This window comes from Bufo gargarizans, unplaced genomic scaffold (genome assembly GCF_014858855.1).
Source record: "Bufo gargarizans isolate SCDJY-AF-19 unplaced genomic scaffold, ASM1485885v1 fragScaff_scaffold_499_pilon, whole genome shotgun sequence".
NCBI lineage: Eukaryota > Metazoa > Chordata > Amphibia > Anura > Bufonidae > Bufo > Bufo gargarizans.
Window position 1 is genome coordinate 110,246 of NW_025334127.1, and position 14,193 is coordinate 124,438.

Genomic DNA, 14,193 nt, shown 5'->3' on the forward strand with positions numbered 1-14,193 from the left:
CCCTATGAGCCAGGGAGGCTATTCGGTTCCGAGCTGGACAGGCTCATGGAGAGCCTGGCAGACAAAAAAGGGAAAAATCTCCCTCAACAGTCCTTTCAGGGGTCGCAGTAGGTCCGGGAACACAAGACCCCAGGGCCTCTCTAGGACCCAGAGACATCAGGGGTCCTCCAGACGTGGACGAGGTCGTGGCAGAGGCAAAGATCGCAGAGCGGACCTATGACTCTCCCGCTTACCTTCTCCCTTCCCCTCCAGGCCCTCCGTGCGACATACAACGTCTAAGTTCTCCTCCGGTCAGAGGGCATTCAAGTTTTTTTCAGCAAGCCTGGCTGCAAGAAATTCCAGATCAGTGGGTCCTAAATATAATTTTGTCCGGCTGCACGATAGATTTCGTGTCTCCCCCTCAGGAGAAGTTTGTGTTAACTCGGCCTCTACCTCAAACCAAACAGAAGATCCTGGAGGACGCTGTCCTCCTTTACCTTCACAAAAGAGCCCTAGAGGAGGTTCCCTCCCACAAACGAGGGAAGGGGGTGTATTCCCCCATTTTTCTAGTCCCAAAGCCTTCCGGAGACTGGTGCATAATAGATCTGCGCTACCTAAGGCAGAAGCGCTTCAGAATGAAGACCATCCGCTCCTTGATCAACATTTTAAATCCCTGAGACCTCATGGTCACCATAGATCTAAAAGGACGCTTATCTTCATGTCCCTATTCATCCAACTCACCGAAAGTTCCTAAGAGTTGCGGTCTCCATAAAGGGTGTAGTAAAGCATTACCAGTTTGCTGTTCTACCCTTTGACATCTCTTCCGCTCCCCACACCTTTACCAAGGTTGTGGCTCCGGTTGTTTCCAAGCTCAGGCTTCAAGGGCTAGAAATCGTGCCATATCTAGACGACTGGCTTTTAAAAGCCGCGTCTCTAGACGTTCTTCAAATCCATCTTCACCTGGCTCTTCAGCGCTTAGGCTGGTTGATAAATTGGGAGAAGTCCCAGATCCTGCCTTCCACCTCCAGGGTATTCCTGGGATTTATAGTGGATTCTCAAAGAATGACGCTCTCTCTCTCCCCGGAAAGGAAAGATTGAGTCATAAGAGCCGCACAGTTCCTCATGGCACCTCAACGAGCGTCCATCAGAACACTTATGAAGATGTTGGGCCACATGTCAGCATCTGCGGAAGTAGTTCCTTGGGCCCTGTGAGACAGTGACAAGTCTCAAGCAGGTTGGAGGCAAGGAAGGGGTGGATAGTGCGGTCCACATCCCTATTTCACCACAGGTGAGACCAGCTGGATGTAGTCAGGCTGGCATAAAGCACCTCCCTGGGTGTCAGAGAGGGGGAAGTGTGTCACCTGTGGACAGAGGCCTGGAGGCTCTGTCAGTGTGCTATCAGCTGGGCAAGGCTGAGGGACCACAAGGCTGGGAGAGAGCCTGGAGGTGGAGGACAAAGCGACGCCAGGGAGGGTCGCAGGGCTATATAGTCAGGCGGACTACTAAGCCCCAATCCCCACAAGAGACGCTGGTCTGGTGGACAGAGGCCTGGAGGCTCTGTCTGTGTGGCCTCAGCTGGGCTAGGCTGAGGGACCACGAGGCTAAGTGACAGCCTGGAATTTGGGGGACGCAGTGACGCCTGTGGTACAAGGGCCACAAGGTCAGAGTCGGGAGGACTGTTGGACCACAATCCCCCAAAGGGACTTGCGGTTGCTACAGCCTGGAGGCTGCTGGGTTAGCTAAGAAATCCGCATGGTATGACGGTGTCTGAATAGCACTATAGGCGAGTCAGGGATTCTACCATATGTTTAGTTAGAGCCCAGCAGGGCAGGTATTTGTTTTGTTTTATTGTTTGTTGTTGCACAATAAATGCAACGTTTGGACAGTATATCCATGTCTGGTGAAGTAACCTGTGAGAATGACCCCTGGAAAAGAGCTAAACCCCCACAGCCCTTTGGCACCTTCGTCCACTTCAAGAGGAAGTGTTAGCAGTCTGGAACCACAACCCCAGGGGGTTGGACAAGACTCGCTCCCTGTCTGTCAAAGTCCGGTCCTCACTCAAATGGTGGAGGAACCTATCAGATGGGAGGTTCTTGATTCAACCTCATTGGATCACGTTGACCACAGACACCTTCCTTCTAGGTTGGGGAGCCCATCTGGAAGACAGTCCGGGAAGGCAGTGGAAGTCCGTTCGGACAGCACTACTGTGGTTGCTTATATCAACAGACAGGGAGGTACAAGGTCTTGACCTTTTCTCCAAGAAGTTGGTCTAATCCTCTCTTGGGCAGAGCTCAGTCTATCCCACCTTTCCGCAGTTCACATCAGGGGAGATCTCAACATAGTTGCAGAGCGACTCAGTCGGGGTCTGCCAGTTCAAGGCGAATGGTCACTGAACAGGGACATCTTCTCCCAGATCACTCTACGTTGGGGCACTCCAGAGATAGACTTGATGGCGACCTGGTTGAATGCGAAGTTCTGCTCCCTCTACAAGGAGGACAACCCTGTGGCGATAGACGCCCTGTCAATACCATGGAGGTTCAGGCTGGCATACATATTCCCTCCACTTTCCATGATACCAAGGGTATTGACGAAAATCAAACTAGACCAGACCCCGGTCATTGCAATAATACCATTTTGGCCGAAGAGGTCTTGGTTCACCCAGCTCATGAAGATGAGTCAGGGCACATATTGGAGACTTCTCCTAACGCAGGACCTTGTGTATCAGGACACAGGTCCCTGTCTAGATCTGAGGAAACTCAATCTGACAGCCTGGAGATTGACAGGTCCCTACTAGAAGCTAGAGGGCTTTCTGCGGCGGTCTTGTGAACTATTTCACACTCCCGTGCGGAGTCTACAAGCAAGGCGTACTTAAGAATTCACAAGATCTTTCTTCAGTGGTGTGCTGTTAAAGTGGTAGTACCCTCAGATCCTCCTCTTACAGCTATTTTACAGTTACTGCAGGACGGCCTGGACAAGGGTCTAAGCCCGTCTACTCTCAGAGTCCATACCAGTGCTCTCTCTGCCTTTCTAGGTAGACCATTATCTCAAGACCCCCTACTCAGGAGGTTCCTCAAGGGAGCCGAAAGATTAAAACCTAGAATCCTGAGACCTATCCCTGAATGGGATTTATCCATTGTTTTAAAGGGGCTATCCTCTCCCCCCTTTGAACCCCTAGAGAATGTAGACCTTAGATTCCCATCTTTAAAAGGTCACATTTCTACTGGCCATAACATCGGCCAAAAGGATTGGAGAGTTACAGGCCTTGGCGGCCGCTAAGGCTTATACCCTCTTTCTCCATGACCGAGTCCTGTTGAGATTTTTACCGACCTTTGCTCCCAAAGTTCCATCATTCGGTAACTGAAATCAGACCATCTCCTTGCCGGTCCTATGTCCCACTCAGTCATCTTCTGAAGAGGAAGCCCTTCACGCCTTGGACATTTCCAGGAATCTCAAAATCTACCTGAACAGGACTGCGGACTTTAGAAAATCAGAGCACCTGCTGCTCTCCTTCTCCGGTAAAAGCAAAAGGTGGGTAAAGAGGCAATCTGGGAAGTTATCTTCCCACTAACTCCTATGACGGTGGTGGAGGGGGGGGGGGCATTCTGGGGGTTCAATCCGGGTGCCCTCCCCTCTTAAACCAGGAACTCGTGAGTGTACCCAGAGCTACTCTTACAGATTTTATACATCTTTATGCCATACCTTGCCCGCTTGCTGAGCAGGTACTGGCGGACTCTTATCCTCCCTTTGAAAAGTAATAGGGATTAGTGTATAGACATTTTGTTCTGGGGAGTACACTTCTGAAAACCTTGCGTTGAAGTGGTCAAGGATGAGCCTAATTTTGTACAGACCGTCAAATGCGGTGTCATTCTGGGCTGGGCACTGTGCATTATCGTTGTAATGCAAAAATTTCAGGATTGCTTGGAATCCATTACGGGCTATGGCATTACTGTAAATTGGAGTGTGGTACAAGTGTGTGGCACTCCAATACTGAGTAATCTTTGGTTTTTTAACAACGCCCATATGCAGCTAGAGCCCCCAAAAGGTCATCATCTCTGCAGAATTTACTGGGGTCCAACCTTGGGGTCTAGCGTATGGCGTTGTGGAGTTCTGGGAAATAAATTTGTTTTGTTTGGGTTACCTTCAAATTTATTAAATCTTCAGAGAAAAAGATTTTTTAAAAAATTCAATTTCAGTGAAGCCTGCACAATCTCAGAATTCCTGAGCTGCCCACAAACTCAGGAATCTGGGACTGATAATCGTCAGGGGGTGGGGTCCATATGGGGTCACTCTTTTTTGCACCAAGGACCGGCTCCCAGATGAAGGAGAGCGGCCACAGCTTCTAATAGCTTTTATTTCCATCCACACAGATGCATCGGGAACACTGCACCTTCTATTCCAAATCAAAACATGAAGAAAAATATATCAAATGTATGTTGTTCCTCTAAAAAAATAAAAATAAATTATAATTATATTGGAAGAAAAAGGGAATATTAGACTGATCAAAAAAAAAAAATTATAATAGCAGTGTTTGTCTTCTTTACAATCTCAGACACTCGCTCTATAAACTGAGAAATGTCTGAGGCTTTCCTCTCCTCTGAATCCCGTCACTGATACTCAGTTGTATGGCTGCTGTCTGAGACCTGCCGGGCGTCTGTGCCGCTCGGAGTCACCACCTTCTGCCCCTGTGACCAGGTTCTCCAGCCCCGGATGATCGGACCACATTCCACCGTTCTTCTCTATTTCTTGGTTTTGCCCCAGAAACTGCATTTTTTATGTCACCCAGAAGTTTCCTATTGGATTAAGATCCGGGGATCGGGCCGGCCGCTCCATAGCGTCAGTCTTGTTGGTCTGGAACCAAGATGTTGCCCGTTTACTGGTGTGTTTGGGGTCGTTGTTCTGTTGGAACACCCATTTCCAGGGCATTTTCTCTTCAGCATAAGGCAGCAGGACCTCTTCCACTATTCTGATGGATTCAGACTGATCCATGATCCCTGGTCTGCGATAAATAGGCCCCACACCGTAGTCTGAGACACATCCCCGTATCATGACGCTTGTCCACCATGCTTCACAGTGCACTGGGGCTGAATTCAGAGTTTGGGGGTCGTCTGACAAACTGTCTCCGGCCACTAGACCCAGAAAGAACCATCTCACTTCCATCAGTCCACAGAATGTCTCTTCATGCCGTCAATGTGCTCTTTGGCAGATTGTAAGCTCTTCAGCCCACGTCTTGTTTCCAGCAGTGGGACTTTGCGGGGGCTTCTTGCAGATCGCTCGGCCTCACATCGGCGTCTTCTCATTGTAACAGGACTCACAGGGAACTTCACACCTTCTTTCATCTTCCTGGAGCCGATTGTCGGCCGAGTCCTTGCCATTTTGGCTATTCCTTCTATCAATACGAATGGTAGTTTTTCGCTTTCTTCCACGTCTTTCAGGGTTTGGCTGCCATTTTAAAGCATTTGCGATCATTTTAGCTGAGCAGCCTATATTTTCTGCACTTCTTTACATGTTTTCCCCTATCCAATCAACTTTTCAAACAAGGCACCCTGTTCTTCTGAACAATGTCTGAAATGACCCATTTTCCTCAGAATTTCTGAGAGAAATGCACTATAACCGGCATGTACAAAATTTGCTGCCTTCCTTCCTTAAATAAGGGCAATTATTGCCACCTCTTTTTCAAAGAATGAATGACCTCACTCATTAAACTCCACACTGCTATTATTTTGAACATGCCCCTTTCAATTAGTGATTGAATTACACAGAATCAGCAGCATGCATGTCATGACTGTTTTATTTTTTTATTCTACTACACCTGCCAGTAAATTATTTGCCATGTAGAAATATAATTTCTACCAAAAACAGTGATTGATCAGGTTAGTGATGTCTGACTGCTGTTATTTTGAACACAACTGTATGTGTGGGACCATCTACTCAGACTGAATCTGCATGGATGGACATCAACTGCTGACAACAAAGATGAACCATTAGAGCTGGAGGAACTTAAGGCGGCTCTAATGAAAAAGCCATGGGAAAGAGATACCATGAAATTCTCCTAAGTCATTTGTTAGAAACATTCAATAGTGCTTTGCGGTCAGGGATGTGACCTGGGTTTGTGTGGGAGGCAGAGGACGTGTCTGGTAAGGACCCAGCAATGCCTGAATCTTGTAGGCCCATCTCCCTGCTGCCAACTGACGTAATAAAGGTGATTACATCTATCGTACAGCTATGCCTGAAAAGAGTCTGGCATTAAATCTCCAGAGACTCTTTAAACTGCAGAGGACGGTGACGGTGGTGGTGGTGGTGGGGACGGTAGTCTATTGCGCCATTCTATCCTTATACCCTTTGGAAAGGGAATCTCTTCCGGAGGTTATAGTCTGGGATTTGTGGCATGGGTCACATTGCTCTATAGTTCACTGGTGCCTGATCACTGTATTGACCCTGTGCTGCCTGCCCTCACCTCTGCCTGATCACTGTATTGACCCTGTGCTGCCTGCCCTCACCTCTGCCTGATCACTGTATTGACACTGTGCTGCCTGCCCTCACCTGTGCCTGATCACTGTATTGACCCTGTGCTGTCTGCCCCCACCTGTGCCTGATCACTGTATTGACCCTGTGCTGTCTGCCCTCACCTCTGCCTGATCACTGTATTGACCCTGTGCTGTCTGCCCTCACCTCTGCCTGATCACTGTATTGACCCTGTGCTGCCTGCCCTCACCTCTGCCTGATCACTGTATTGACCCTGTGCTGCCTGCCCTCACCTCTGCCTGATCACTGTATTGACCCTGTGCTGCCTGCCCTCACCTCTGCCTGATCACTGTATTGACCCTGTGCTGCCTGCCCTCACCTCTGCCTGATCACTGTATTGACCCTGTGCTGCCTGCCCTCACCTCTGCCTGATCACTGTATTGACCCTGTGCTGCCTGCCCTCACCTCTGCCTGATCACTGTATTGACCCTGTGCTGCCTACCATCACCTCTGCCTGATCACTGTATTGACCCAGTGCTGCCTGCCCTCACCTCTGCCTGATCACTGTATTGACCCTGTGCTGTCTGCCCTCACCTGTGCCTGATCACTGTATTGACCCTGTGCTGTCTGCCCTCACCTGTGCCTGATCACTGTATTGACCCTGTGCTGCCTACCATCACCTCTGCCTGATCACTGTATTGACCCTGTGCTGCCTACCATCACCTCTGCCTGATCACTGTATTGACCCTGTGCTGTCTGCCCCCACCTCTGCCTGATCACTGTATTGACCCTGTGCTGCCTACCATCACCTCTGCCTGATCACTGTATTGACCCAGTGCTGCCTGCCCTCACCTCTGCCTGATCACTGTATTGACCCTGTGCTGTCTGCCCCACCTCTGCCTGATCACTGTATTGACCCTGTGCTGTCTGCCCTCACCTGTGCCTGATCACTGTATTGACCCTGTGCTGCCTACCATCACCTCTGCCTGATCACTGTATTGACCCTGTGCTGCCTACCATCACCTCTGCCTGATCACTGTATTGACCCTGTGCTGTCTGACCTCACCTGTGCCTGATCACTGTATTGACCCTGTGCTGTCTGCCCTCACCTGTGCCTGATCACTGTATTGACCCTGTGCTGTCTGCCCTCACCTCTGCCTGATCACTGTATTGACCCTGTGCTGCCTACCATCACCTCTGCCTGATCACTGTATTGACCCTGTGCTGCCTACCATCACCTCTGCCTGATCACTGTATTGACCCTGTGCTGTCTGCCCCCACCTCTGCCTGATCACTGTATTGACCCTGTGCTGCCTACCATCACCTCTGCCTGATCACTGTATTGACCCTGTGCTGTCTGCCCTCACCTGTGCCTGATCACTGTATTGACCCTGTGCTGCCTACCATCACCTCTGCCTGATCACTGTATTGACCCTGTGCTGCCTACCATCACCTCTGCCTGATCACTGTATTGACCCTGTGCTGTCTGCCCCCACCTCTGCCTGATCACTGTATTGACCCTGTGCTGCCTACCATCACCTCTGCCTGATCACTGTATTGACCCAGTGCTGCCTGCCCTCACCTCTGCCTCATCACTGTATTGACCCTGTGCTGTCTGCCCCACCTCTGCCTGATCACTGTATTGACCCTGTGCTGTCTGCCCTCACCTCTGCCTGATCACTGTATTGACCCTGTGCTGCCTACCATCACCTCTGCCTGATCACTGTATTGACCCTGTGCTGTCTGCCCCCACCTCTGCCTGATCACTGTATTGACCCTGTGCTGCCTACCATCACCTCTGCCTGATCACTGTATTGACCCTGTGCTGTCTGCCCTCACCTCTGCCTGATCACTGTATTGACCCTGTGCTGTCTGCCCCACCTCTGCCTGATCACTGTATTGACCCTGTGCTGTCTGCCCTCACCTGTGCCTGATCACTGTATTGACCCTGTGCTGCCTACCATCACCTCTGCCTGATCACTGTATTGACCCTGTGCTGCCTACCATCACCTCTGCCTGATCACTGTATTGACCCTGTGCTGTCTGCCCTCACCTGTGCCTGATCACTGTATTGACCCTGTGCTGTCTGCCCTCACCTCTGCCTGATCACTGTATTGACCCTGTGCTGTCTGCCCTCACCTGTGCCTGATCACTGTATTGACCCTGTGCTGTCTGCCCTCACCTCTGCCTGATCACTGTATTGACCCTGTGCTGCCTACCATCACCTCTGCCTGATCACTGTATTGACCTTGTGCCGAGGAGAGTCTATTGTGGGCTCACTGAGCCCAAGGACAAAGGTCTGAACTGAACCAAGAAACATCTTCCTGGATGTGTTTCCTCCATCTTTACGATGAATATGTGTGTTCCTCCATGTTTGAATGCCTCTGATTCACATGTTCTGTTTCCATGGTCATTAGGACAAAAAGCGATCGATTCATATGATCTGGTCAATATCATTACGTCCATCATTCGGTCCAGATTCCAGTTATTGTGCAGTACTGGAGATTATCAGCGCCATTATATACCAGCAATATTATATAATATTACATATTTCACTTATTATTCGGTTGTACTCACCTCTCTCTCTTCTGATCTGACACGATTTAATATGGGGTATATCAAAGTAAAACCACCACGTACCTGCAAACCAAAAACCGTATCATTCAGAATACATAAAACTGGACACAAAATGAGAACACAAAGTGGCCAAATATTAACCCTTTCAAGGGTTTCTCTGCCCTAGTCAAACTCCTGTACATATGCCCTCTAGTGGCACAACATACCCGTCTCATCTGTGCATTACGCGAATCATTATTGTTTGTTCTGACTGCGGTGTAATACTTCAGCTGTGGACTACCACCCCCACCATAGCAGCTGATCAAATCCATGGCGAGACGCTACTGCACAATATTCACCAGATGTTGTGTAATTGCCTTGGCAACTGTTACGAGCAGCATGCAGTAGAGTCCATCTAACATGGGGCGGCAGAAAGTCGGCACGTGCCACATCAGGTGGGCTGTATAGTAAGCCCTATGTTACCCACATTACAGGGACAGCATCCAAAGAGATGACGTTCGGGGGCTGTAAGGTCGGACGTTATTGCACAGCGGAGCCGTCCAGTGTGAACAACTGTTTGTAGGTGTGATTATCGCCCCCTAGGAAAGATCTTGAAGTGATTACAGTAGAATTATAGACGTCTTCTCTGACTGCAGGGGTTTACTCTCTTCTTTTCCATCTGACCCAGGCCACCATGATGACTTCTCCTGACGATGACTTGCAGAGTATGCTGCTTAGAGGCTTTTGGTTCTTCTCACCCCCTACATACACTTCTCAGCCGGTCACCACTTTCACAGGACCCCAATACTATGTCCTAGTGCGCAGTAACTGTGCACATTATATTACTGTACTTGCTGTGTAGTAAATAGCTTGCAAATACCGTACTTGGTGTCAGGACCCAAGTTACCCCAAAATAATATTGCCAAACAGCTAGTGCCCCAGATGGTAATATATTAACCCTAAACACGTGTAAAAGGTAGCCCGAGTGCCTCAGCTTGCTTTGTCCTGTGGATAATATGGCACATCATACTATCAGTGCTATTCCATGCAGTAATAGCTGGCAGGAGGTCCCGACAAGTCATGTGACTGTTGCGGCTGAACGGTGCGCACCTCTGGATGACAGGACAATGAGGTTGGAGACATCACTGACATCCAAATAAAGTTATGTGCCCCCTGCCAGTGGGATGAGGAGGCTGTGCAAATATTTTCTAGAGAAAAGACTGGGCAAGAAAGACTTCATTATCCCTCCCCCACTGGCAGCAGTGCTGTCTGCTTAACACCCCCTACACACATACAGACACACTGATAGCAATATTGTCCCCCTAACTACACCTCCTACACTGGCAGCAGTATTGTCCCCCTAACTACACCTCCTCCACTGGCAGCAGTATTGTCTCCTATACCACCACTCTCCCACTGGCAGCAGTACTGTCCCGATAACGCCTTTCCCCTAAAAGCAATACTGGTCGCCTAATTAGGCTTGCAGTTCCTATTTAATTATATCAGATGGCCCCCTGGAAAGTTGCCCCACAAGAAAGCTGCCCAGTAGGGCTGATTACCAGTCCGGGCCAGTACTCAGATGTGAGGGGTACAAGTGTTTGTGTCGTTCGTTTTGTTACATTGTGTTTGTTTGTCTGTAATTAAAACATTTTACCAGTAGTCAGCAACAGATAGAAAAGACGGGCAGAATAATAACGGAGAGAGCGCCAAGAAAAGAGACCCATGGAGAACAGCAACAAAATACCTTTCATCCGCCGCTTTTCTTCTGAACCGTATCTGGTCATGAACGTCATAAAACACATTTCCCACATACTGGGAAAGCAATGGTTCCCTTACGTCCTACCAGCAGCACAGATGGGGTTAACTGCCCCTGTGGACTGGTAGGACCGGCGGAATTTTTAATGAGCCCAAGAACCAATAAACGATCTTCAGCTCCCTGAAAGGGAGGAGATCACCCCCCAGCCCACCGTGTTTTTTTCTGTCCTTTGGACAGGTTGGACTGGCGTATCGCTCCCTTTCAGGGAGCTGAGAGAGTGTCAGGGGCTCCTTTCGTCTATATAGGATCGCCCCGTTTTTTGGCTCTCTTTCTTTGCCTTTATTTTAGGCTGATTGCGGCGATTTTTTGTACCTGGGGACCGTCGGGGAGTGGGGTGTCCCCCTCCCCTCTCCTTTCAGTTTTTTCTGGTGTCTGTTCTTTCCCATCGCCGCATGCATGCGGCTCTATGGGCGCCGCCATCTTCCGGAAGTGACGCGCACTTGGTGCGCTACGTCACTTCCGGTTTCTTCGCAGCGCGATCTGAGGTTTTATCCTCATCCTCCCTGATTAAAGTTGCTCCCCTATATACATCCTGGGATCCAGGATGAACCAGGGGAGCTATCTACAGCAGGCTGAGCCAGTATTTGGCTCTCTTATATATCTGGGCTATTCACGATCTGGGACCCGCCCAGGGGGCGGGGCTTTCTCCTTTTAAGCGCCCAGAGCCTGTCATTCAGTGCTCTGGTTGCATCGCTTTGACAAGCTAGCTCCAGAGTTCCCTGCGCCTTGTGATATCCTTAGTAGTATTGCTTGACGTGGGTTTGTGTGTTCCTCTGCTGCAGCTCTATTTTTCTTCTAGTGCTGGTGGGCCCCCTTAAGGTCTTGTTTCTCCACCTCCAATTTTTTTAGGTGTTATGACCTGTCTTTTCTTTCCAATTACAGACTATGGCTTCCCCCAGGGATCCGGATCAGCGAAAGTCTGGGGCCAAGAGGAAGCATTTGGCGTGTTTTGATTGCAACACGCCCCTAGACGACGGCTGTCCCTATTCTAGGTGTGAGAGTTGTCGCACGACATCCACGGAACCCACGATGCAGGAAATGTTTCAGTGGACGAAGACATACGTGGATGATTCCATTAAGGGAGTGGTGCATTTACTCAATGAGAGGTTACCAGCACCCTCTCAGACTCCCATGGATGTGGTCGCTCCAGTCGCACCACTCGAAAGACCTACCCCCTGGTCGGTGGGGTCTTCTTCTGAGGAAGAAGAAAATACTTCTTGCTTTTTCCCTCCAGAAAAGACGCAGAAGTTACTTAAGTCCATCAGGTCGGGGGACCAGGATGTTGACATTGGGGAGTCCTCCGATCCCGCCGTACGGACACAGCGTGTCTTCAGAGCGGATGAGACCCTTCTCTCTGTGATGCGCACAGAATGGCGCAAACCTGAGAAAGGCCCAGTTCTCACCAGAAAGTTTAAACTCATGTACCCGATGGCTAAACCCTTGGTGGAATCGTGGGGTTCCGTTCCCAAGGTGGACATGGCTATAGCCAAGTTGTCCCGGCGCACTCTAGTCCCCGCAGACGATGGGTCTAGTCTGCAGGACCCTCTTGATCGGAGGGCAGAGTGCACCCTTAGGAGGAGTTATGCGGCGGCCGCTGCCTCCGCGTCAACTTCAATCGCGGCCACTGAAGTGGCCACCTATTTACGCTCTAGGCTCAACCAGATCCAAACAGACGTGGACCAGAGCGTATCCAGGGATGATATCCTGGCAGCCTTCAAATCAGCCAACCTGGCTATGGACTTCCTAGTTGACTCCACTCAGATGCAGCTGAAGCTGGCCGCCAAAACTATGGCCTTAGTTTCGGCTGCCCGCAGACCACTTTGGCTGAAACCCTGGATCGCGGACAACGCGTCCAAATTCAACCTCTGTGGGCTCCCCTTCGAACCAAACAGGCTGTTCGGGTCCGAATTGGACAAGATAATGGAGGGGCTCTCCGACAAAAAGGGGAAGAGCCTCCCCCAGCAGCCCTTTCGGGGACGCCCCAGGCAGGGAAAGAGGCGCGAAGGACGCCCGGGGCAGCAATCTAGGCGCAGAGATTGGGGGGGACCGTCTCGTAAGTATTCGAGGCGCTCCCGTAAACCCGCCAAGGAGGCAAAACCCTCCTGACTATGGGCCTCCTCGAGGCTCTTGGATAAGCCCTGCTGCCCCTGCAGTGTCTCCTCTAGACTTTCCCATACCACTCCCCCAAACACCCGTGGGGGGCCGTCTCTCCTTTTTCAAAGACTCCTGGAGTCAGTTGATCGCAGACCCTTGGGTTCTGAACTTGGTCTCCGTCGGGTACCGGGTAGACTTTCTCTCTCTCCCCCCAGAGAGATTCGTCGCTACACGAAACTTCGGGCCGGCCAAACAAGTGGTCCTGGAATCTTACATCCAGGACTATATCTCCAAGGGAGCCCTAGAGGAGGTGCCGGCAGGGGAGAGAGGCCTAGGCATTTATTCACCAGTGTTCCTGGTTCCCAAGAAGACGGGAGACCTCCGGATTATCATCGATTTGAGATTTCTCAATCGATTTATAAGGAAAACAAGGTTTCGTATGGAAACCATAAGGTCAGTCACCCATATCCTCAACCTCGGGGATGTCATGGCTACCCTGGACCTCAAAGATGCTTACCTTCACATCCCGATCCATTCCGCCTTCCGGAAATTTCTCAGGATCGCGGTCCAGATTTCAGGGGTTCGCAGGCACTTTCAGTTCACCGCGCTCCCCTTCGGAATCTCTTCTGCCCCCCTTATCTTCACCAAGGTGGTGGTATCGGTGGTGGCAGCATTGAGACTCCAAGGGCTGACTATCATTCCTTATCTGGACGATTGGCTTTTCATAGCCTCTTCAGTTCCGATCCTTACCCACCATCTTCAGATCGCAATCTCCTTTCTTCTCCGCCTAGGCTGGATCATCAACTGGCAGAAGTCGAATGTGAGCCCATCATCTTCAATCCAATATTTAGGATTCGTGGTCGACTCTGTGGAGATGTCCCTCCGGTTGACTCAAGAAAGGAAAGCGCGGATTCAGGACCTGGCAAAGGTCCTTCATGTCCCTCGTCGAGTCTCTATTCGGACTCTCATGAAGATGGTGGGGCTCATGTCAGCGGCTGCGGACGCAGTCCCTTGGGCGCTATGGCACCTCCGTCCTCTTCAGTCGGAGGTCTTACACTTATGGAACGGCAGCCCTGCGGGGCTAGATTCCCTGTGCTCCCTGTCCGGTCAAACCCGGAATTCCCTCAGATGGTGGTTTCGACTGCCAGCAGGGAAGTCTATGACCCAACCAGTTTGGGTCATATTGACTACAGACGCGTCCCTTGTAGGCTGGGGCGCTCACCTGGACGGATCCCAAGTGCAGGGATCTTGGTCCCCCCTGGAGCGGCATCTTTCTTCCAATCTTC

General features: G+C 50.5%; 1 protein-coding gene across 1 annotated transcript in view; it reads right to left on the reverse strand.

The window, feature by feature from the left end:
• The window catches only part of LOC122922576 (tetraspanin-8-like), a 40,503-nt gene extending 29,356 nt beyond the window's left edge, over window positions 1–11,147 (reverse strand). The window contains exons 1-2 of the mRNA XM_044273236.1: window positions 11,126–11,147; window positions 9,019–9,081 (exon numbers count right to left, since the gene is read on the reverse strand). The gene's annotated coding sequence lies outside the window, so the exon portion shown is untranslated. The remainder of the gene's footprint in view (window positions 1–9,018; window positions 9,082–11,125) is intronic.
• Window positions 11,148–14,193: the final 3,046 nt, after the last annotated feature.